We start from the raw sequence: 22526 nt of genomic DNA, 5'->3' as shown, positions 1-22526 counted from the left end.
AGGGTTACAGGAGCAATACAGGTAATACACCCCGTTAAGTGTGTGTGTGGCATGAGCTTAAATAGTGACCAGAGTTCTATAACCGGTACACCAAGTGCTAAGTACCAAACTCAATGTTACATGACATGTGCCCAAAAGCATGTGCCCCAAAATTGCCACGTACTCCCGTGAACTGATAGAAACGCGCAGTCCCATTTTTTCTTGCTATCTTTTAGATACAGCAAAAGCAGAGTTTGCACTCGAGCCACTTCGGGTTTCAGTCTCAGCACTGCTCCTTTACCGCAATAGGTTGCATAAGGATTCACAGCAAACTCTCTGTCCCTCAATCCTTAACCCATGGAAATGACAGGCTATGTGCTATCCTCCTTCGCTCACAGGTAACCAGCTGGAATATCCAACTCCTGCCCCCAGCATGGTGGCGGGTAGCGCTGTATCAGCGGCTTTTGTATTTCTCCGATATGAAAATTTAGAGATCAAACAATTTAACCTGTTGGTTAACGCATTGCATTTGTCGTTATGTGGCAGGTAGATACACCAAAAGGACCCGACTCTTGTATCCAGGGACATCCGTCGCCCCACGAGACTACTCTTCTCGGGCAGTTCTGTCTTTTCTTAACATACTGACCCACGAACAGGAGGTCGCCGTAACAACTTAATTTCGGCCGGTGTACTTTTCTTTACGTTATTTGGTAATTGACACAAACGTTCCACTCACCTTCAATAGATTAAGTGAATAGAAGCTGGTTGTGTAACGCTGTATTGTGATCCCGTGTAGGAATCACAGAACGGCAGTTTGTGAAGTGAAACTGACGTGTCAGCCTCGATGCCCACGAGTTGTGCATGGTTTTATTTGTCTTGAGTGCGCAGCACCATGCATTATGATGATTGATTTCTCTAGCATGGTAAGTTTTCAAGTCTGTACTCGTGTTTGTGGTTCATGATGTGTGGAGATCCGACGTGTAGCCATATAATTGGGCATTTTCGCTAATGGCTTCTAATACCAAAGGTTGGTATTGGCCTTCGAGAGTCTGTTGTGGCATGCTCTGAGGCACTGATGCTATGGTCAACTCCCTATTCCACGTAGCACCCAGAATATGTTGCTATGTGTTTTAACTAAGTAGTGTAATTATGAAACACGTTCACCCTTTAACTCTTTGGGGTGAACTCATGAGATTAAAATTTGGTAATCTATGGTGATTTTATACCAATTTTTCCTCTGTTTTTGAGGGGCAGCTCCTTCACTCTGGCCAAGAAAAGATGGTATGAGTGGATGTACAGTCAAGACTCCATTAGGATTGGAGCAGTATATGCAAACCCATCACTTCTTTTATATAGGTTTATGTACATTAAATGAACAGTGTATTCAGTATAGACAGATAATCCCTGATGAATTACCGTGTACTTTCAAAATAAAACATAGTAAAGAAACATGTTGGGTGTGTTTTGTAATGTTTTTGTAATTTTTTTATTAATTGTAACTGTGTAGTGTTTAGAGTATGTATGGGATGTATGGTGTGAGTGTTTACTAAATGAAACTTAGTTTGCAGAGCACGTGACACTTTATTGCCATAAGTGAACGACTTAGATTTGCACTTTGTCTTCAAATAACTGTCCATGTGTACACTGTTTATTTTGCAATAATTGAATTGTATGAAGCAAGAGTAATGCAATGCTCTTTTTTAACATTTTGAATTTATTAATAAAAATCACAGTTGTTTGTTAAACATAGAATTAAGTTTGACTCTCTCATCTTGCCAGGTGTGTAAGACGTATTTCCCCTTAAAACAGAGGGGCCATCTACAAATGTCTTGTTTGCGAGTTAAGGTTTAAGAACCTGTCAGAGGGTCCGTTTATGGGTAATTTCGCTCAGGCCTCCTTAGGTTGTTTGGTTGCCCCAAAATTTCACACCTGTTTTTGAAAACCAGAAGATCTGTATCTTAAGATGTTTGCTGCAGTTCTTAAGAACTGCGACCAGGATTGAGTTGTCAAGGCCCAAGAAATATGTCCCAAGACATGAAACCATTACATAGGCCACAAACCAGTGTGTGTGCCCGAAACGTGCACTCTAAAACTGAATACATGAGCTCAATGATCGGTGTCAAAAGAAAAGTGCCAGTTAGCTTACAACACGGGATATAAAGCAACAGAAGTCACCAACAAAAAATGTGCCATATGGCAGATTTCTCAAGGTTCAAGATATCTGCCCCAAGGTCAGTGACCTATGACATACCTCCTGTGCCTTGTTACCTGTCAAAATAAGTCCAATGCCATTGCTCTAGAAAGGCAGAGGCATGTGCCCCAAAAGTTAAAGAAAGCTTTCCCCAGTGCACAAGACTTGTGCCTAGCATCCTATGTCACAAGGCAGAACACATGCACTATCTGTGCTCTGATGCCTGTGGCCCAAGATCCACAACACTCGTCCAATTGCTTATGCCCAAAGCCCAAAAAGTGGCACAGAATGCTGTTTCTAGACATGTAAACTCCCTCAGGTCACAAGCAGTCCCTGTTCTAGCCCGCCTGCTGGCTTTAAAAAGTCTGCTAACAACCCATGGCTGCAAATATCCATGAACACGCTTTCTGTAGAAGTAAACAAGGTGATATTAAGACATGTTAGGATCAATCTAAGTGACATGACCAAGTTAGCCATTGCAGAGTAGTGTGTACTATTGGTGTGCACTTTATTTATTATTCTGTACTGTATGCTATTTTTAAGCCCTCGCAGGACAAGGCTGCAGTGTTGAGCAACGGAGGTTCACAGGGGACGCTGCCCGACGATGATACGTAACACGTTTGTTACGTCCACACTACCGAGCCTATGAAATCCAAGGTTCGGACCCTCTGCGGCAAATCCCTTGCAGGACAAGGATGCGGTGGTGAGCAACGCAGGTTCGCAGGAGACACTACCCGACGATGACATGTAACAAGTTTGTTATATCCATGCTACTGAGCTAATAAAATCTGAGGTTCAGATCCTCTGCGGCAAAGCCCTCACAGGATAAGGCCGTAGTGTTGTGCAACGCAGGTTCGCAGGAGATGCTGCCCGATGACGAAACGTAACACGTTTGTTATGTCCATGCTACCAAGCCTATAGAATCCGAGGATCAGACCCTCTGTGGCAAAGCCCTCACAGGACAAGGCCATGGTGTTGAGCAATGCAGGTGTTTGGCGACAAATAATAATAATAATAATAATAATAATAATAATTTAGCATTTATATAGTGCTACGAACCCTCAGGTATCTGAGCGCTGCTTATTATTACCCATGGTGTGTGGTACTCATTTATCGATCTCGGAAGGATGAAAGGCGAAGTTTGGCCCTGCCGGGATTCAAACCTTCATCAGCAGGCTCTGCACAGATGTCAAAGCGAGCGCTCTACTCGCTGTGCTATCTGACCTGCTACCAGACAAAGGTGGTCTGAGGCGCAGACAGTGAGTGCAGATGATTCACTCTCCTGTCTGTGGCCGCCATGTAAGGGGTTGGGGAGTTAGCTTACATTGTGCTTCTTAGCTCTTCCCCTGAGCCTTTTCCTTTCTGTGTCCTGCAACCTTGTCTTTGTCCCAGCCTTATCCCTTGCTGCATGAGCCCCTTCCCTGTCGCCCCCTACCTGCACTTTCCCCTCACCCCTCCTTGAATTCCCTTCTCGCCACTCCAGTCGCCACTTCCTTCCTCAGCTTCACGCGCCACACATCCCTGACGTTGCCTCCGTGCCCCTTCCATTCCTGTCGTTGATCTGTGAGTTCACAACTTGCGTGGCCCTCGCACTCTCACGAGCACATGTGCTTTCTCCTCGGCCAGCCCCCCACTTGTGTAGTCCCACGCGATTCGCGATTGCCGTGGTTCCTCGCATTCCACTCCTTTGATTGCTTGCACCACATGTCCTTTGCCCGCACGTTGCCTCACAATTCCTCGATCACGTGTGCCTATGCATCCCTTCCGCTCCCTGCATGCCCGCTACGTGTCCTCAGCCTGCGCCATTCCTTCGCATTCCGTGCTCGCTTGCTGCAGCGCCTCCTCCACCCTCGGTCACCTTGCACCTGTGCGTCCTAGTCCGTGGTTCCCATGCAATCATTGATTGCATCGGTTCCTCGCACCCCTCATCCTTTGTGCACACTCTGCGCATCCTTTGCCCACGTGTTCCTTCGCAGTCCCTTGTTCACACAAGTCTTGTGCCATTAGTTTTGTTGTTCTGTCGTGCACTTATCTGTGTTCTGCCTTGCTTTTTCTCCCCTTCTAGGTTCTTCTTCCATCATCTGTTCTGTTGTTGCTTTGAATTGCCTCTTGTACTGTTGTGCTCTTCCTTCCTCTAAGTCTCTCTCGTTCACTGCTCTGGTTCTGGCTCTGTGAATTGTCTTATGTATTCTGTGCTCTTCTTCCTCTAGATTCTCTTTCTCTGATTGCTCCTGTTCTTGTTGCCCTGCTAACCTGGTTTTGTGCATCATACTGCCTTGTGTTATTTGTGCTTCTGTGAATTGTCTTTTGTACTGCTGTGGTCTTCCTTCCTCTAGGTTCTCTTCTTTGACTGCTCTGGTTCTTGTTGCTCTTGCTAACCTGGTTGTTGTTCATCATACTGCCTTGTGCTTTTGTGCTCTCTCCTGAGCCCTCCATCCAGCTCAGTTACCTATCTTCTTACCACTTGTTCTTGTCTCGCTACATCTCTTCTGCATGCACCCCCCTGTGTTCTCCCCCAGTGTCACCCCCTCCACTCTCTCCCTACCCCCATTCTCTCCCACCCACCTCTACCCTCTCCTCCTCCTCCTCATTTGCACCATCTATGGTGCTCTCTGTTTGTCCTATCTTCTCCAACTGCATTTCTATCGACTATCCTCCCCTTCTCACTAAGTGGGGTAGGAAGTTGTTCAAAAAGAATATCCTGGTCTCCAACCCAGGCCTCCCGATCGCTGATACCTAAACTAGCGCTTCCTCCAGACAGAACCTCACCGACATCCTCTTTGTGGTTCCTTCACCAGACCTATAGACTCTTCGTATGGTCTTTGAGCTCTCTCCTTTCTCTTCCTCTGCCATTAATGGTGGCACCCAGTGGGAGGCCCTCCTGCTTCCTTCCACTCCTCTAAGGTCATCATTAATGTTTATCTAAATGGCGCCATCTTGGTCCAAGGCCCTCAGGCCAACCTCCTTCTCTTTGATAGACTCTTCCCGAGCCATATCAATTTCCTTTCCTCTCCCACTGTCCCTTCTCTCCCTTCTTTGGCTTCCTTGCCTGCACCCTTTGCTACCTCTCTGGGGCCCTCTTCCTCCTCCTCTGCTACCTTGCCCTCTCCTCCTACCTCCTCTGCCCACCCTCAGGCTCTTTCTACCCCTCTGCTGGGAGTACCTCTGATTTGTACCCCTCCAAAGATGGCAACTTTCTCCACTTCGCCACTCTTAACTCTCGCTCAGCTGTCAAATACTCCTCTGACATCTGCCATCTCGAGGAGGAACTCGACCTCAATGTCCTTGGTCTCACTGAGACATGATTCATGGTCAGCTCTGTCATGAGCTTTGACACTGATGGCTACAAGATCCTCTCCACACCCAGATCCAACTGTTCCGGTCGGGGCCTAGCCTTGATCTTCCCAGAGTGGATTCCTGCCTCTATCATTCCTATGCAGGAGTACTCCTCCTTTGAATGCATGCTCTGTAGGATTTCTCTCTCTCCTGACCACTCTCTCAAAGTGTCCACTATCTACTGACCACTTGGTCAGATCACCTCCTTCCTCTCTGAGCTGGCGGACCTTGCTTCCTCCTGCCTGGCCTCGACCACTCAACTCCTCCACCTAGGAGACTTCAACATCCACCTGGATGCTTCCTTTCCCGCCACTGGACTCTTTCACAAACTTTACGACTCTCTGTCTCTCTCTCTCTCCATTCGTCCCTCTGCCCTGACTCATTCTGCAGGGCACACTCTTGAGGCTTTGATCTCCTCAGACCCCTCACTAACCCTCTCGCCACTCCTCTCTGCTGAAGTGACCACTTTCTCCTCTCCTGTCATCTCTCTCTCTCTCTACCCTTCAGGCCAAGCTGACCCCCACACTGCCACCCACCTTCTCAGTCATTCGACCCATGAAGCTTGTGTCACTTGAGGCTTTTACTGCATCCTTCTCTCCCCTCCTGCACCACTGGCTGACTCACACCCTGACGCAGCAGTTACTATGCTATCTCCGACACTCGATGTACTTGCCCCTGTCATGAGGATCCGCATGAAGCCTAAAACCAAGTGCAACTCCTGGAACAACTCAGGATTTGTCACCCTTAAACGCAACTGTAGGGTGGCTGAGAGGAAATGGTTGGCATCTTGTACACCCTCTGACAAACTGGCCTGCCACCTACTCCAAAGGCAATACTGACTCTCTGTCCTCACAAAGAAGAGAGCTCACATCCAAGCCTGCATCTCTAAGGCATCTAACAACTCAGCCGAACTCTTTAAAATCTGCAATAAACTGGCCAATCCTGCTGCAGTCTCTACCTCCCCTTTCTCTTCCCAGGCCCTCTGCACGGCCCTGGCTTCTCACTTCATCTCCAAAATACAGGACATCCTGTCCACCATTACATCCTCTCCTTCTCCTCCCTCCACTCTCTCCTCTTCCTCTGCCCCCCCCCCCACGGCCACCCATCCTCCCTTCTCTGCCTTTCCTCTCTTCACCCCGATGAGGTTTCTAGACAAGTCCGATCTATGAAAACCTCATCAAAACAGGTTCTTCCCTGTTCCTCCAAAACCATCAAGGACCACATTGCCACACTTGCTCCAGCCTTGGCCGACTTCTACAACCACTCCTTCATCACTGGAACCTTTCCTTCCCCTCTGAACTATTCCCTTGTGCACCCCCTTCTCAAAAAACCCTCAGCCGACCCCTCCTTTCTGGCTAATTATCACCTAACATCCATCACTCCTTTCCTGGGCAAACTCCTGGCCATCTCCCAGTTTACTCTTCAAACTTAATCTGTTGGTTGTCTCCATGACCATCAGTCTGGCCTCAGACCAGCCAGTAGCATGGAAACTGCTCTCCTGAACATCTGTGAACACCTGCTCTCTAACCTTGATGCTAATATCCCTGCTGTCCTCATCCTACTTGATCTCTCTTCTGCCTTTGACACGGTCAACCATGCCATTCTGATCAAACGGCTCTGTGATAACCTGGGTATCACTTATCAGGCTCTGGGCTGGCTGACTTTTTTCCTCTCGGACCGACCCTGCCAGGTCCAACTTGGGTCCTTCCTCTCCTCTATCTATCTCTCCACCTGTGGTGTTCCCCAGGGGTCCTACCTTTCTACCTGGTTGTTGAACCAATACCTGGCACCTCTCACCCACTGCATTGTTGCTCTCTGCTCAAGCAGACAATTCTGCTTGCTTTTAGACTCCCCTCTCCTGCCCCTTCTCCCTCTCTCATCCCGGATTGTCTGTCTGCAATCCAGGAGTGGTGTGCTGTCAACGATCTCTCCCTGAATGACAGTAAGATGGGGGTCCTCCTCATCGGCACACCTGCAACTTCCTTTCCTGCCACTCTCTGGCCGGCCTCCCTTGGCCATCTTCCTGCTCCCACATGTGAGGCTAAGAACCTCAGGGTCATCTATGAATACACACTTCCCTTCTCTCCTCACATCACTGACATCTCCAAGAGTCAAACTACCAACTGCACCTCCTCAGAAGTATTCTTCCTTTCCTCTCCTTCCCCCAGAAGCGCTCTGTCTCCAGAGCTCTGGTTCTCTCTAGGCTTCACTACTGCAACTGCCTCTTTTTAAATCTAACTGCCTCTACTCTCCATCCTCTAAAACTCATCCAGAACAGGACTGTGAGACTTGTCCTTGGCCTTAAGCCCAGGGATTGTATCTCTCCAGCCCTGAAATCTCTCCATTGGCTCCCAGTGGCTGCAAGGATTAAGGTCAAGACCCTCTGCATTGTCCACAAGGCCTTCTGGGGCCTGGGACCACAATATCTGCAACTTTCTCTTTGGAAGTATCGTCCTACCCGAGCTCTTTGCTCCTCCACCTCCAACTCCTTGAGGGTCAGTCTATGCAAAGAGTTGGGGGCAGATCTCTCTCTTCGGCTGGTGCCTCCCTCTGAAACAGCCTCCCTGCCTCTCTGAAACTTGACCAGAACCATCTACAGTTCCGGAAGCATCTCAAAACTTTCCTCTTTGCTTCTGCCTCCCCTCTTCCCCTTCCCTGCTGGTCTCCTGTCTGATACTGTACTGGTCGCCTGGCTACCCTCTGAACCACTGGCCCAGGTCCCTGCCCTGCCAGTTGCACCCCTGCACTGCCTCTTGGCATCCCTGCGCTTGGGTCTGTATCTGCATCCCTACAGTTCCCACTACCTGCACTTATCAGACACTTGTTGTCTGCACCTAACCTTGCACTGCCACCTGCTGGCCACACTACTTGTTCTTTGATGTTTGATCCTGTGCCTTGCACTTTCTCCTCCTCCCCTTCCCCTGGCACTATTCCCCCTTTGCTCCCCCCTGCACTAGCGTGATCTCAATGTCACTAGGCCTAGTAAGATCGTTGCCTTGTCCTCCCTTTGTTTCCCCTCCCTTGCCACGTCGCACCATGAAACACTTGTGTATAGTTGTGTTATAAATATCATACCATATCATGGTATTTATTTATTTATGTTAGGTTGTGCTGTTTTGCCACTGTTTGTTTTGTATTTCTATTCGTAAGGGCCAGCATCCGAGTTAGGATTTGCACATGGATTTGGCATGAAGGCGAAAATAGAAAATAACATGAAAAAATTGTTCTGGCTGTGTTCTTTCAATTTCTAAATGGGGCTTTTTTTCCTCGAACCTTCTGTTCTTATTGTACAATTATATTCCATATGTATCCACATGTTATACAATCATCACACTTGTAAGCGCTACATGCTTTTGCAGTTGTCTAATACAGTCTGTGCTTTTCTAGCGCTAGGCTTTCACAATTAACAATTAACGTCTATGGTGAACAATCAAACAGGTAGTATACCATTTAGGTTAGTCCATGTGCTTCTAAGCACTTTTAGGCATTTTGTTATTGCTGATTTACTAATCCTGCTGTTCCTACGAGCCTCGTTAATCCACCTTTGACTTGTATATGACGTTACATATATGCATTTCTCTTCTAAACGCTACCCAGGTGTTATGCGTAGTTCCTGATGTTCAAACGAGTTGTGTAGAGGAGCTCAAATGATTGTTCTACTGCAATAAACACAGCTATATGACAGCACTGGGCACTGTATAAAACCAGATCATATACTTATTTTCAAATGTCCGTTATTTGTGAGCAAAATCCTGGATTACATGCATTACCTTTTCAAGCAAATGCATTATGCCTGTTTATTATGTAAATACATTGTGGGCATTGCATAACATTAAAATCAGAATATAGTTGAGGTTTATGCTCATAGCATTAAATCGATAATAGTCAGGTCAGATAATAGCTATATCACAACAGAATTGCGACGCTTTCTTTATGAATCCCACAGAGTGAGGACTGTTAAAAGTGAAGGTTCCGTTTTGTTGCTATCAGAAGTACCCTTAGTTTGAGCTATGTAGCTTCTCAAATCTACATTATAGACAGACCAATGTTTGTGGGAACCCGCCACCTAGCAGGAAAGTTATGTCTCACGGGTATTCTTTTAATCAAATAGAAATCATTCTTACTCTCCTCAGCGCCAATCAGAATTTTCAAAACGCAGTCAATAACTGCAGATATTAACTGTGTTCCAGGCATTCTAATTTCAGAAGCAACCAGGAAAACAAATCAGAACATTTCTCTGCATTCACGAAAGAGCAATGCAATTTCCTGGCAATATTTATTTCAGCAAGTCAACCCTCATTTTGCACACAAAAGTGAAAGCTAAAATCTTTAAAAAATTACCTCGCTTTGGGAAAGAAAAAACGTTCACCATGACATTGCACCTAAACAAGCTAATGAAAAGAGTTTCAGTTCAACCAAGTTTACAATTAAAAAGCGTACATTGTTAAGGCAATATTACAAAACAAAACCACGTTTAATTTACTATTTAACTGCCTTTTTTTCCACCACAAGATATTTAAAACATGTATTGCTATTACAACCATGTGCTAATAGGCTTATAGATGTCGGGAGAGGTCATTATCACTTGGGATAATGACCCAGCCCAAGTTGTTGCCCAAGGTGAATGAATCCCACCTCGGTTTATAAGTCTGTAATAACATTCTGTGGGTCACTGGACATGAACAGGCCATTATAAACATTCACGTGGTTCACACTACCTTGCTGGGAGAGATCCAATCAGTGAAGAGGACAGAAACTCAGATAACTGGCTCTCCCAAAATCATTAATAAAGAATCTGCCCCAAAAACATTTTTGAAACTGGCCTGAAATAAGCTAACCAATACATTTTAGCATGACAAAGATTGAGCCATTCCACAAGTGTGAGAGAATCAAAATGGAACCTGCTCAGTTGTTAAATGTGCATAAGGCCTACACGCAAAACACAACTATGCTCCGAATTACAAGTGCTCTCATTTGGATTTTTTGTTTGTCATATATAGTTTGTAATTTAATGACTATTTATTAAATTTAACACGGAATTGAACCCTGTTATGTGTATAATTTGTGTTAAATCAGTTAAAACATTTTATATCTTTGGCATTATGCATTTCTCAGAATCAGAGGGACATTTTTTTTAAAAAGGGGAGCGTGAATTTAAAATAATCAAAAAGTGTGTTGCCATTACTCCCCCACATATTAAAAGTAAATGGGCCTGATTCACAGAAGTGTTTTACAATGGTGCAATCCCATTGGAAAATGCTCTGTGAATCAGGCTCAGTATCTAGGTCATAAGTAAAGGGGGGGGGATTAGATCAGTAGAGGAGGAAATACTCCATGAGACTTCTCAAGCGATTTGATTATGACCAATTATTATTTTATGTTTCCGGCTGGTTCCAGCCTATTAATGCAAAAAAAAAAGGGTTTGAGGCCCAGCTATTGCATACTGACCACAGATTAATAATATACTCAAGTAACAGAAATATTAATCAGAATATACATCTGACAAATTGGTTAATGCCAGGTCAGAATTTGGGAGCAGGCGAAGTGGAGAAGACACTCTATTATCCCTAACACCATGAATGCATGCACTTTGAAAATACACAGCATGTTACTATCTACAAATTGTATATACAGAGATGAGGTTGGCCCTCTTAGTCCATGGATGACAACAGTCTTGCCATATTTTCACCACGTCACACATTAAGTAGATTTGATTATGTATGTATTTGGCTGCTGCCATTAAATACATTTAGGGCCAGATTCACATAACGTTTTTTTATGGGATTGCGCCATTATAAAACGCTCCTGAGAACCAGGCCCTAATATGATATAGCTATATGTTATGTTGAAGGTGCGTGTACCGCACACTGTCACCGCCTGCGTGGTCCCATGGTGCTCTGGCGGATCTGTAAGGGCACAAGGTGTTCATTATTTTTGAAGAATCTACGTCGTAAGACCCATAGCAAACATTTCGCCACAGTGACACCCACGTGAAAACTCGCCCAAATATAAATATTTCAGAGAAGGCCTTTTTTGTGGGCAGGTCACCTTATTCACAAAGTGGGACACGCCATCAATGGCTTCATACAAAAGTGAAATTAGGTATCTGGCAAGTCCGAGAATAACAAGCCGCTTCCTTGGTTTAGTGATGATTGCAAATATTTTCCAGACTGTTGGGAAAATGATGGATCCTGCACCAATAACATCTAACTCATCGAAATCGAAACTGCTCTGAACCAGGTAGAACATTGTCAGACGTACCTCATTCCCACATAGACCAATAAACTTGCAGCACAGAAGTTCCATTAATCTCTGGCAGATGCCGGGAGTGACTTTTATGGGGTTAACTGTTGCCAATGAAAGGTTATAGATGAAAGTGTCTTTAATGATGCGACATGTACAAATGCTAAAGATAAATGTATATTACTACAAGAACACCTGCCAAAGTAAATCAGAAACGATCTTCTCCATTTAGAATACAAAATGTAGGCCCAATATTCCCTTTGGTGTTTACAATTTACATAGAACCACTAGCCCATTTTCAAAAGGTGCAGGTAGTATACCATTTAGGTTAGGCAATTGCGGCCCACACAAAATGTAACTCCAATTGAAAGAGAACTAGAAAAATAACACTTATATGAATAAAAGATGGATGTGAACTGCTATATGTCCCACTATGATCATATTACGCAAATCCTCTTTAATCAGCCTTGCCTGTATGTTAGGTTTTACACCAACACTAGAAGGTTCTCAGCCACCTTTATCAAAAGGTATGTTGTTTTGCTGAAATACGAGATCTGCACAAAAGCAAACGTGGTGCACAGCTGCTGGATTCTGACTAGCCACAAAAGATATGAAATGCATAAGTCAATTGCGAGGAACAGTATCCACTGCAAATTCAAATGGCCACATGCTCGATCAATATTAATAATGTGGCGAGCAGTGTTACCTGCTCTGTGCCGCGCCCCTTTACCACTTTGCCCAAAGCCAGATTACAACGTACATTGCTGGGCAGAGGTCCTGACTAATCACAGCAATCCACTGTGGCCAGTCCCTTTGGCACATTGAAAAGGCTTCTGTTTCCAAACGTCTACACTAACTAGCACAGGTATGCACAACATTGGTCCTCCACTGCTGTAAACCATAAATATTCATGAAATAAATTGTCAAACCATTTAAATATGCAGTGGTAGTGCAGAAGATCCAATAGCTTTGAAAACATGATGGCTCATCCAGGACATGTATCATTTTAGCGTGCACATTGGGCGTGGGACCCGCATTAACACTTCTCAGAATACATTTGGAGCACACCGTTCGCCCAGCCAAACATATCTAACCTAACCTTGGAAGAGCTGGAGCTGAATCCTTTTGGAGTGCAGGATGCAAAATCTGGAATCCTACTTGATGGTCTAATAACTTTCCCCTCAAATGATGTCACCAAGAATCAGCAGTTGGTTGTGTCTACCTTTAGAAAGGTTCTCCCGAATATGTATGCTTTTGGTCCTAGCTGTTGGTTTATTTTTAGTTTAGAGACTGTACGATGGCTATCCCACATCAGGAGGGCGACCTACATACCAAAATATGACATCATATAAACCTTTCCCAAGCAAATGCTGTCTGGGCAAGGCTAGGCAGACAATAATGCAAGCACTTTATGTTATGTCACTCTCTTTACTAACCCAATACATTGTTTACATTTGATTAATTTGGATACCGAAGTAATTTCACTTCACCAGCGCTCTTAGACTTACATTTTTCTTTTGCATCTGTCTGGTAGACTGACACTTTTTCCGGTTGTCATGATGTTAAACTCACATGGATTTCTTACCAATCCTTTTACTCAACACAGCAGTTTTACGCTCACACATTGCTTTACTCATTTTACGGTATGACAAAGTCTCCTCTCTTTCTTTGGGAACTTCTAGTACAGTGACTCAGGGGGATTGAGTGCCTCTGTGAGTGAGTGAGTGAGTGAGTGAGTGAGTGAGTGAGTGAGTGAGTGAGTGAGTGAGTGAGTGAGTGAGTGAGTGAGTGAGTGAGTGAATGATGAGTGTGGGTGCGGTATGGAGAGGATCCCTTGGTCACTCGCACTTAGCCCCCCCCCCACCAAGCACCCAGAATTCATCACTTGTACACAATCACTGTCCCTGGCCCCTAAAAGGCAAAAAAGGATGACAGAAAGCTTAATGTCCTATCCCACACCCCCATAGGTCAGAATCCAGTGTCATAATTTCCCCAAACGTGAGAAAGCCAAATACATCCTTGTTCCACTCACCACCAACACACATTGTTTAGTGGAAAGGGAAACATAATGAGCAATTCCCCACTACAGACAGACCACGCTTCACCTACCCACCAACAGGAATATGTTGTGGTTCAATGACTGTGATGGCACCCACCCACACGTGCACAGAGAGATGTGCCAGACCACCACAAGATGGTGGAAGGGTTTTTATTACTGCGGTCCAGCTTCATTGCATACAAGCAAAACAGCTGAACCACAAACCCTTTTCAAAGTTCTGTAGTGTATCAAAGTACGTAACAACGCACACTTGAAAACTCCTTAGCCAAAGCCCAATTTCTGGGGAGGGTCGGGCCAGGCATAACAGGCGTATCAACGAAGGGGGCAGTATTATTATTTGAATAAGAAGAGGCACAGAGTTTGCAGAGAGTTGGTGCTGGGAGAAAGAGTTATGAGGAGGAGGCTGCAGACGAGAGGATTAAGGATGGGAAGGGGTGGGGATTGGCAAAAAGAGGGGATTAAGAGAAAACAAAGGGTGGACGAAGAACAAAAGAAGGTGAAAAGAGGAGAACGACAGGGAATGAAAGGTGGAGAAATTTAGAGGGTGAAACGAGGAGAACGACTGGGGGTGGAAGGAAGAGAACAAGAAAGGATGGCAGGAGGAGAACCACAAAAGATGGAAGGAGGGGAACAGAAAGTGATATGAGAAGTAGAAACAAATAGTATAAACAGAAAACAGCAGAGGCTGGAAGTACAACAGGTAGTGGAACCAGGGGAAAAGGCGGGATTGGAAGGTGAAAATAACAGGTGATGAAAGGAGGGGAAGAGCAGGTAGTGAGAAGAGGCAAACAGAAGAGACTGGAAGAAGAAGCCCCGTAGGTGGTGCGGGAGAGAGTCATCCAGAATCAGCGGGAACCCAGGAGGAGGTGGGGAAAACTACTGAGGGAAAAGCTTGTTGGAGAAAGAAAGTACAAGAGGGCACACATTGACCAAGAACAGGGCACAGGGCTGACACTCCAATTTAAAGGGGCTGAGCCCACAGTTAGAGTAGGAATAGGCATGCTGCAGTACAGCAAGAACGGCCAGGGCCAAAGCAGGAACCGGGAAGCATGTACATTAGTAGGTATCAGGACCCCAGGGAAAGGAGGTAATAAGACCCCCAACAGCCCTCTTAGAAAGAGAGGCATGAAGGCCAAATTGCTTGCCCACCCATGGACATCAACATACAGCTACACCTTGTAGCCAAGGCACAGTGACAGCTTCGGTGTCTGAATGTAGGGACCCACCCAATGGCAATAAGAGAGGAAACCAGGAGAATGTCTTCTGAACCAAGACTTAAAGAGGCTGTGAGTGCCTGGGTAGCAAACTCTCAACGAAGCCTGGTGAACATTTAAAGAGTCCTGGATTTGTTTTGCTTGTTTTCTATCGGATTCAAATGAGAGACATATTGGACCAAGATGGGAACCCTATGATCTTTTTGAGAAAAGTTTGACCCATTAATTTCTTACGAAGAGGAGAGAACAGAAAGGGGGGAGCCCTTAATTGGTACTCCACCAAAGTTCTTTGTATTTGATTTTTGTTGAGATGTAAGAAATGACAGAAACAAAGAATAAAGAAAAAACAACTAAAAAAACTCAATCCCGGTGCGGTCCAGTCTGTTGATTCATGTACCTGGTATAGTAAGAGCTAGACCGATTCCTAGAAAATATTAACTGTGACTTTTGTTTATAATCATGCCCTGTCAAATGCATGACCATAGGTGGAATCTAGAAAATGCTGCACAGTTCCCAAACCTGAAACAATATATTCACATACTAGTCATATAAGACTGTTGGGAGAAATTAAGTCATATTAGTAAAATCAGTCTTGATAATTATCTCTCCCTGACCAAATACACAACCATGGTGACCATGTCCTCACAAATGCTCCCTATTCGGCTAGGATTTGCTACACCAAATTATATTCTGCTAAAAGGTCCATGCATGCATTAAGATTATTTTATGGAAATGCACTTCACACATGACTCCCAAATCCACCATGTCTCCTCTAAAAGGCTACCAGAGCACAGACATCATAACGGTCATGGGTACTTGTTATGTTATGTCATGTCACTTGGCATTTATATAGCGCTCTTTATATCATTGGTATGACCTCAAAGCGCTGGTAGGTTGTACGTCCTCGGGAACCGCAGTTCTGGTCAGTAGAGAGAGATACTGTCATAGGGTGCGTGGGTGCCCCAGATATGTGTGCAGCTGATGTAATTGCCGGGTGGTTGCTGCATCCTAGCATTAGGTGTGGTGCTGGAGATATCAGTTGGATGCGTGCAGTCTGGTGGATGGACACCCAGACTGGGCTCTGGCTACGTTAGGCCTGAAGGACGCATATGTGAGTGCCTAGGCCCGAATGTGCTTGGCTAGCTGCGTTTTATTAGAGTGATGAGGTGTTCAATGGGTAGTATTCATATGGGAACAGCTAGGCCGAATTAATCATGGGTATAGCTGTGTTCTAGTAGAATGATGGTGTATAGTAGAGATTAAGCGTAGCGATGTGATGTGAGTGAGTGGCCATTGGCAGCGCAGGAGCCACTGCTCTCACAACGTGTCAGAAATGTGCCTCCTTCTCTAGTGGGCAGTCCAAAAGCAAAAAGCCCCCAAAATTACCCAACCGTAATGTCCACAAAATCAGTGCCTGATTTTTAGTAAAACATGTACATTTTATTTCAACACATGCAATGAGGACAAACAAGGCCTGCAGGAAAAGACGGTTGCGCACATTTCTTTTTAACTTGAAACAATTGCAGTGTATTGACACATAACCAAACACACAAAAGAGACCCAAAAATGCGCAGTCTGCAGCCTGTCCCTTCGAGTAAGCACTGCTTAACTTGACCTGCTGATATCATCCACACCATCACTCAAAGACATGTCACAAGCCATCCGGCTACAGGTCTGACCATTCTATTGCCTGGTGTGGTAATAAAAGACTGCAGGCCTGAGTAGACAACTGCGTATTGACATATCTTATGTGACAGAATATTCTCCCCCTGGATGCTCAATCACTACTGAGCACTGGGAAAGTGTGATATTCTGCACGTGTGCGAGCAATCATTGCTCGTTAGCCGCTGCCTTCCAGCTGTGCCTCCCTTGACTTGTTATGCTTGCGCAATTCTGCAGGCAAGCCATTTGGCAGTGGTATTTTCACTCTTAATCTCTGCTCCCTGCATTCATGGCTCGTCAAGAAGGCCCTTGGATGTTGCTTCTCGGTTTTCCTTTCATTGTTTATTTGAGATTGCCTTTTGCCTAAAAGCATCCATCTGCGCAGCAGATGCAGTGTTTGGAACGGGATGCAGCATGCATGTATAAAGTGTCTGCATGTCCTCACCCTGCTTGCTTGCGCAAGGGAAATGAGTTGGGCTCAACCATTGGCAGGGCAGCCGTACACCTATCCCCATCCTCTTGCCCTGTAGACAATTAAAAGTATCATATACCTGCAGTTCCTAATTTTGTGCTGACCGTCCACATGAACTACGGACCAATGAACATCCGATTGTGCTGCCAGTTCCAACAAGGATTATTTCACACATGTTCTGAGCCCCTTTGGTAACTGGGGAGAGTGCATCGGATATGTATGTGTCAGTCTGAAAGATGAAAAGATGAGCATGTCAGGAAAAGATAAGATGTTTTTCCTGACCAGATTGCGCCAGAACACCACCCCAGGTAACCACTATGGAAAACTAATCTGTACCAGTCTACTGCTATTGTCTGCCTTATTTTTGTGTGTGCTTTCGATTTTGCTGATTACATTTGTTTGGATGGTTGAATAGAATATTGACGGCCACCAACCTCAGAGAGTCAAACAGGAAATTATGCTAAAATGCTGCTAATGCAGGCCATGGAACCCTCAAGTATTGTATCCATGCCATCGGAAATGGTATTGTTTTTATTTATATAGAATATTTTGCTGGTGAATATTTGGAGGGTGAAATAACCAGGGTCTGGTAGATTTAGTGGACACTGGATCCGGGTCTCAATGCACAGGTATGCTATATTGTCAGATGGTACTCCAGTAGCATGGAGATACGTTCCTAAGGTAAGTCCATATGTAGAAGACCACTGGCCCATCCACACCCAACCAGCATCCAATTGTCACCAGCAGAACACTCACTGCGATCATTCACAGGTATTCCAACGCAACACTCCACACTGACATCACAAGTGCCTGCATGCATCAGCCTGCAGACAGAGACGACAGACTACTACAGAGGGGACAGCAGGTTGTGGTGGGTCTAGTAGCCACTTCACTTTAGGAATGAGGTGTATGTGCATGAGGGTGTAATTTGGGTGAAAATCTGTTGAAAATACAGATATGGAGTTTCCATTCAATGTGAGTAGAAATGGGGGTGGCAGAGCTGTAAAGGCAAAACGATTCAGCTGCGGTGTAACCTTATACGCCCTTACTGCGAAGATGAAGGTATTATTCCAGGCTTATTATCTTTTCATGTGAAGGATTTGGATTAGAGGTAGTTTATGCTTGCACAGCAGGCAATACTGATGCAAGTGAGTTGTTTACTAGCAGGATTGCACTAGAAACTGTAGACATTTGTCAGATATTCACTGTTTGAAACCGTGCAGGGCCTGGACAAGAAGGCCGATGTGTTCATCCTTTCAAGAAGTGGATGGAATAGATGGATGGGGTGGACAGAATGGATGAAACGGACGGAATGAACCGAGTCGATGGAATGGATGATGTGGGTGGAATAGATGGAATGGAAGAAAAGGATTGAGTGGATGAAATGGACGGAATTAATTGAGTACTTAGTTAGAACTGTGAACATTAGCCTGACAGGAATGTGAACGTTAGCCAGAGTCGCTTCTAGATAGAAATGCAAATGTTGGCATGTCTAAAACTTGGGTGGAGCTGTAAACATTAGCCTGAATCGCATCTGGATAGAAATATGAATGTAAATGTTAACACGTGTATCACTGTTTACCCCACCTTCCTATTCCCCATGCTGTTGCTATATATCCGCACCCCCCCCACCCCTGTAAGTCCAGCCCCCTGCCTCTATGTGTCCGTGTGTTGCTATGTTCCCTCCCATCCTGTTCACGTGTCTGGTCTTGGGCGCTTTAAAGATAAACATCAGTAGATGCTCAGTAGTGATTGAGCATCCAGGGGGAGAATATTCTGTCACATAAAATATGTCAATACGCAGTTGCCTACTCAGGCCTGCAGTCTTTTATTACCACACCAGGCAATAGAATGGTCAAACCTGTAGCCGGATGGCTTGTGACATGTCTTGGAAGGATGGTGTGGATGATATCAGCAGGTCAGGTTAAGCAGTGCTTACTCGAAGGGACAGGCTGCAGACTGTGCATTTTTGGGTCTCTTTTGTGTGTTTGGTTATGTGTCAATACACTACAATTATTTAAAGTTAAAAAGAAATGTGCGCAACCGTCTTTTCCTGCAGGCCTTGTTTGTCCTCATTGCATGTGTTGAAATAAAACATTTTTTATACAAAATCAGGCACTGATTTTGTGGACATTACGGTTGGGTAATTTTGGGGGCTTTTTTGCTTTTGGACTGCCCACTAGAGAAGGTGGCACATTTCTGACACGTTGTGAGAGCAGTGGCTCCTGCGCTGCCAATGGCCACTCACTCATATCACATCGCTACGCTTAATCTCTACTATACACCATCATTCTACTAGAACACAGCTATACCCATGATTATTTCGGCCTTGCGCTGCCAATGGCCACTCATCCTTTAACAGTCTGGGAGCCACAGCTCCCACAAACTGTGTGATCTGTGGCTCACACACCACCAGGGAGCCACATTTAGAGGCAGGGGACACTGGAGGTTAGGGAAGTAGAGGTAGATGGCAGGATGCCACATGCAAAATGTTTTGAGGACTAAAAACGGTGCGTGGGTTTTGGTGGCCTGACACCAGGTACACCTTTGCTTAATTAAGGAAAGTGACTTGTTTGTATCTTGAATAAAGCTTCCCCACGCCTCCCCTCAGCACTCCTTGCACTGCTAGCCAATGACGACGGTGCTCAGGTTGGATAATTAGTGCAGCGTGGGGGGCATTCACAACATTAAATCACAGGTGGGTGGGTTTAAACTACAGTGTGCGTTACTCCTGCGTGCTCCAAGTGATATCTTAGCGCACAGCACCATAGTTGATAGCTATCTCTCTGTAATTATAAACAAAGTCCTTCACTGCACCCTCTTGGATGTGACAAAGATAGATAAATTTACCCTGTGGGCTGGTAGGTGAGTGGGTGAACTGCAATTGGTTTAAATTGAATGGGGACAAAACTGAGGTGATGGTGTTGGGTGCCCCTCCTGATCTCACACTTTGGGTGTCCTCCTTTTGGCTTGAATCTCTGGGTCCTCTACCAGACTCGGTTAGTAAGGTGAACAATCTGGGGGTTATTCTCTCAGCCACACTTAATATGGACAAACAGATTACAGCAGTCTGCCAAGCTGGTCATTCCCAGCTCAAGGCCCTTAGGAAGCTTCTTCCCATGATTCCAGCCTCACTTCGTCCACCGGTGGGGGCTGCCATGGGACTATCGCGCTTAGATTACTGCAACTCTTTGTACCTGGCCCAAACCAAGGGTCAGGTACAACGATTACAGCGTTTGCAGAATCTTGCAGTGCGGGTTGCTACTGGCTCCCCTTTTGGTGCCCATATAACCCTGGTGCTTCGAACCCTTCACTGGCTTCTAGTGTCCGAACGGATCAAATTCAAGGCTGTATGTATTGTTCATCGTGCCCTCCATGATAGGGGCGCGGAGTACCTTCGCGCCAAGTTTACCCGGTACCCGGTACCTTAACAACCGCGACTTTGGTGCAGCCTCTGCAGGCTGTGTAGTGGTAAAATGAAGTGCTTGCACACGTGCGGAATGTCACACTTTCCCAGTGCTCAATAGTGATTGAGCATCCAGGGGGAGAATATTCTGTCACATAAAATATGTCAATACGCAGTTGTCTACTCAGGGCTGCAGTCTTTTATTACCACACCAGGCAATAGAATGGTCAAACCTGTAGCCCGATGGCTTGTGACATGTCTCGGGGTGATGGTGTGGATGATGTCAGCAGGTCAAGTTAAGCAGTGCTTACTCGAAGGGACAGGCTGCAGACTGCGCATTTTTGGGTCTCTTTTGTGTGTTTGGTTATGTGTCAATACAATGCAAATGTTTCAAGTTAAAAAGAAATATGCGGAACCGTCTTTTCCTGCAGGTCTTGTTTGTCCTCATTGCATGCTTTGAAATAAAATTAAACATTTTTATGAAAATTCAGGAACCAATTTTGTGGACATTACGGTTCGGTAATTTTTGGGGCTTTTTGCATTTGGACTGCCTGCTAGAGAAGGAGGCACATTTCTGACATGTTGTGAGAGCAGTGGCTCCTGCGCTGCCAATGGCCACTCAGCCTTTAACAGACTGGGAGCCAAAGCTCCCACAAACTGTGTGACCTGCGGCTCCCACACTGCCACAGAGCCACATTTAGAGGCAGGGGACGCTAGAGGTTAGGGAAGTAGAGGTTGATGGCAGGATGCCACATATAAAATGTTTTGGTGACTAAATAGGGTGTTTGGGTGTTGGTGGCATGACACCAGGTACACCTTTGCATAATTGAGTAAAGTGACTTGCTTGCATCTTGAATAAAGCTTTCACACGCCTCCCCTCAGCACTCCTTGCACTGCTAGCCAATGACGACAGTGCTGAGGTTGGATAATTAGTGCAGCGTGGGCAGCCTTCACAACATAAAATCACAGGTGGGTGGGTTTAAGCTACAGTGTGCGTTACTCCTGGGTGCTCCAAGTGACATCTTAGACAGCACAGGCATCGCACTTGTTGTATATCTGAATCCACTCTGAAACCTCAGTGGACTAAAGCACCATAGTTGATAGATGTATATCTGTAATTCTAAACAAAGTCCTTCACTGCTCCCTCTTGGGTATGACAAAGTGAGACAATATTTACCGTCTGGGCTGGTATTAATTACTTCTACCAATGGCAGAAAGGAACAGTAATACAAATCTAGGTGCTAATAACTGAAAACATGCAAAATAAAAGAAGTGACTCAATATTATAACATGGACCCTCAGTTAAAGGGCAGATCAAGACGCAATAATACTCAGTGCCCATAAATGAAAATCAACATGATTTCGAGCAAAAATGGGTTCTATGGTGAGCCATTGATTATATTTTTTAATGACCATATATTATTGAATTAATGTCATTTTTCACTTCCTCTCCCTTTTCCATTAATGGATTTTCCCACAGACCATCCCTTGGGCCAACACTTTCTCCAACTGTCACCCTTACCTATGTGACAAATCCCGAGATGTCACTTCTCCCAAGAGTGAGACCCCTCCCATGAGACCAGGGTGGTGAGGCCGCTACCCCAAAGTCCCCATGATGGTGGTATCCAACAGGAGGATCTCATTGGAGGAGATTTCCCCTCTGAGGAGAAGGGAAGACATCTCGAGAGAACATGGTATGGCATCCCTAACCCAACACCTCACCCAACTACATACCCCATAACACTTTACTCTAACACTTCACCTAGTACCGCTATGTACCTTTGCAAGTCTGTGACTCAAGGAAATACAGAGACGAAGAAGAGTAGGGACTACCCAAAGGGAGTGTACCAGATAAGTACTGGGATGAGGAGGAGGTGCAGAGCCATGAAGAACACTTGGTAGAATTGTAATGACAATTCTATCTTTCGGCAGGGGAGTGGTTGTGAGACAGAGATAAAAACTGA

General features: G+C 45.3%; 1 protein-coding gene across 2 annotated transcripts in view; it reads right to left on the bottom strand.

The window, feature by feature from the left end:
• The window catches only part of DOCK2 (dedicator of cytokinesis 2), a 2833934-nt gene that overhangs the window by 2391588 nt on the left and 419820 nt on the right, over positions 1 to 22526 (bottom strand). The gene's annotated exons all lie outside the window — the stretch shown is intronic.

This window comes from Ambystoma mexicanum, chromosome 3q (genome assembly GCF_040938575.1).
Source record: "Ambystoma mexicanum isolate Mex_15411 chromosome 3q, UKY_AmexF1_1, whole genome shotgun sequence".
Taxonomy (NCBI): Eukaryota; Metazoa; Chordata; class Amphibia; order Caudata; family Ambystomatidae; genus Ambystoma; species Ambystoma mexicanum.
This window is presented reverse-complemented; position numbering and strand designations above follow the sequence as displayed.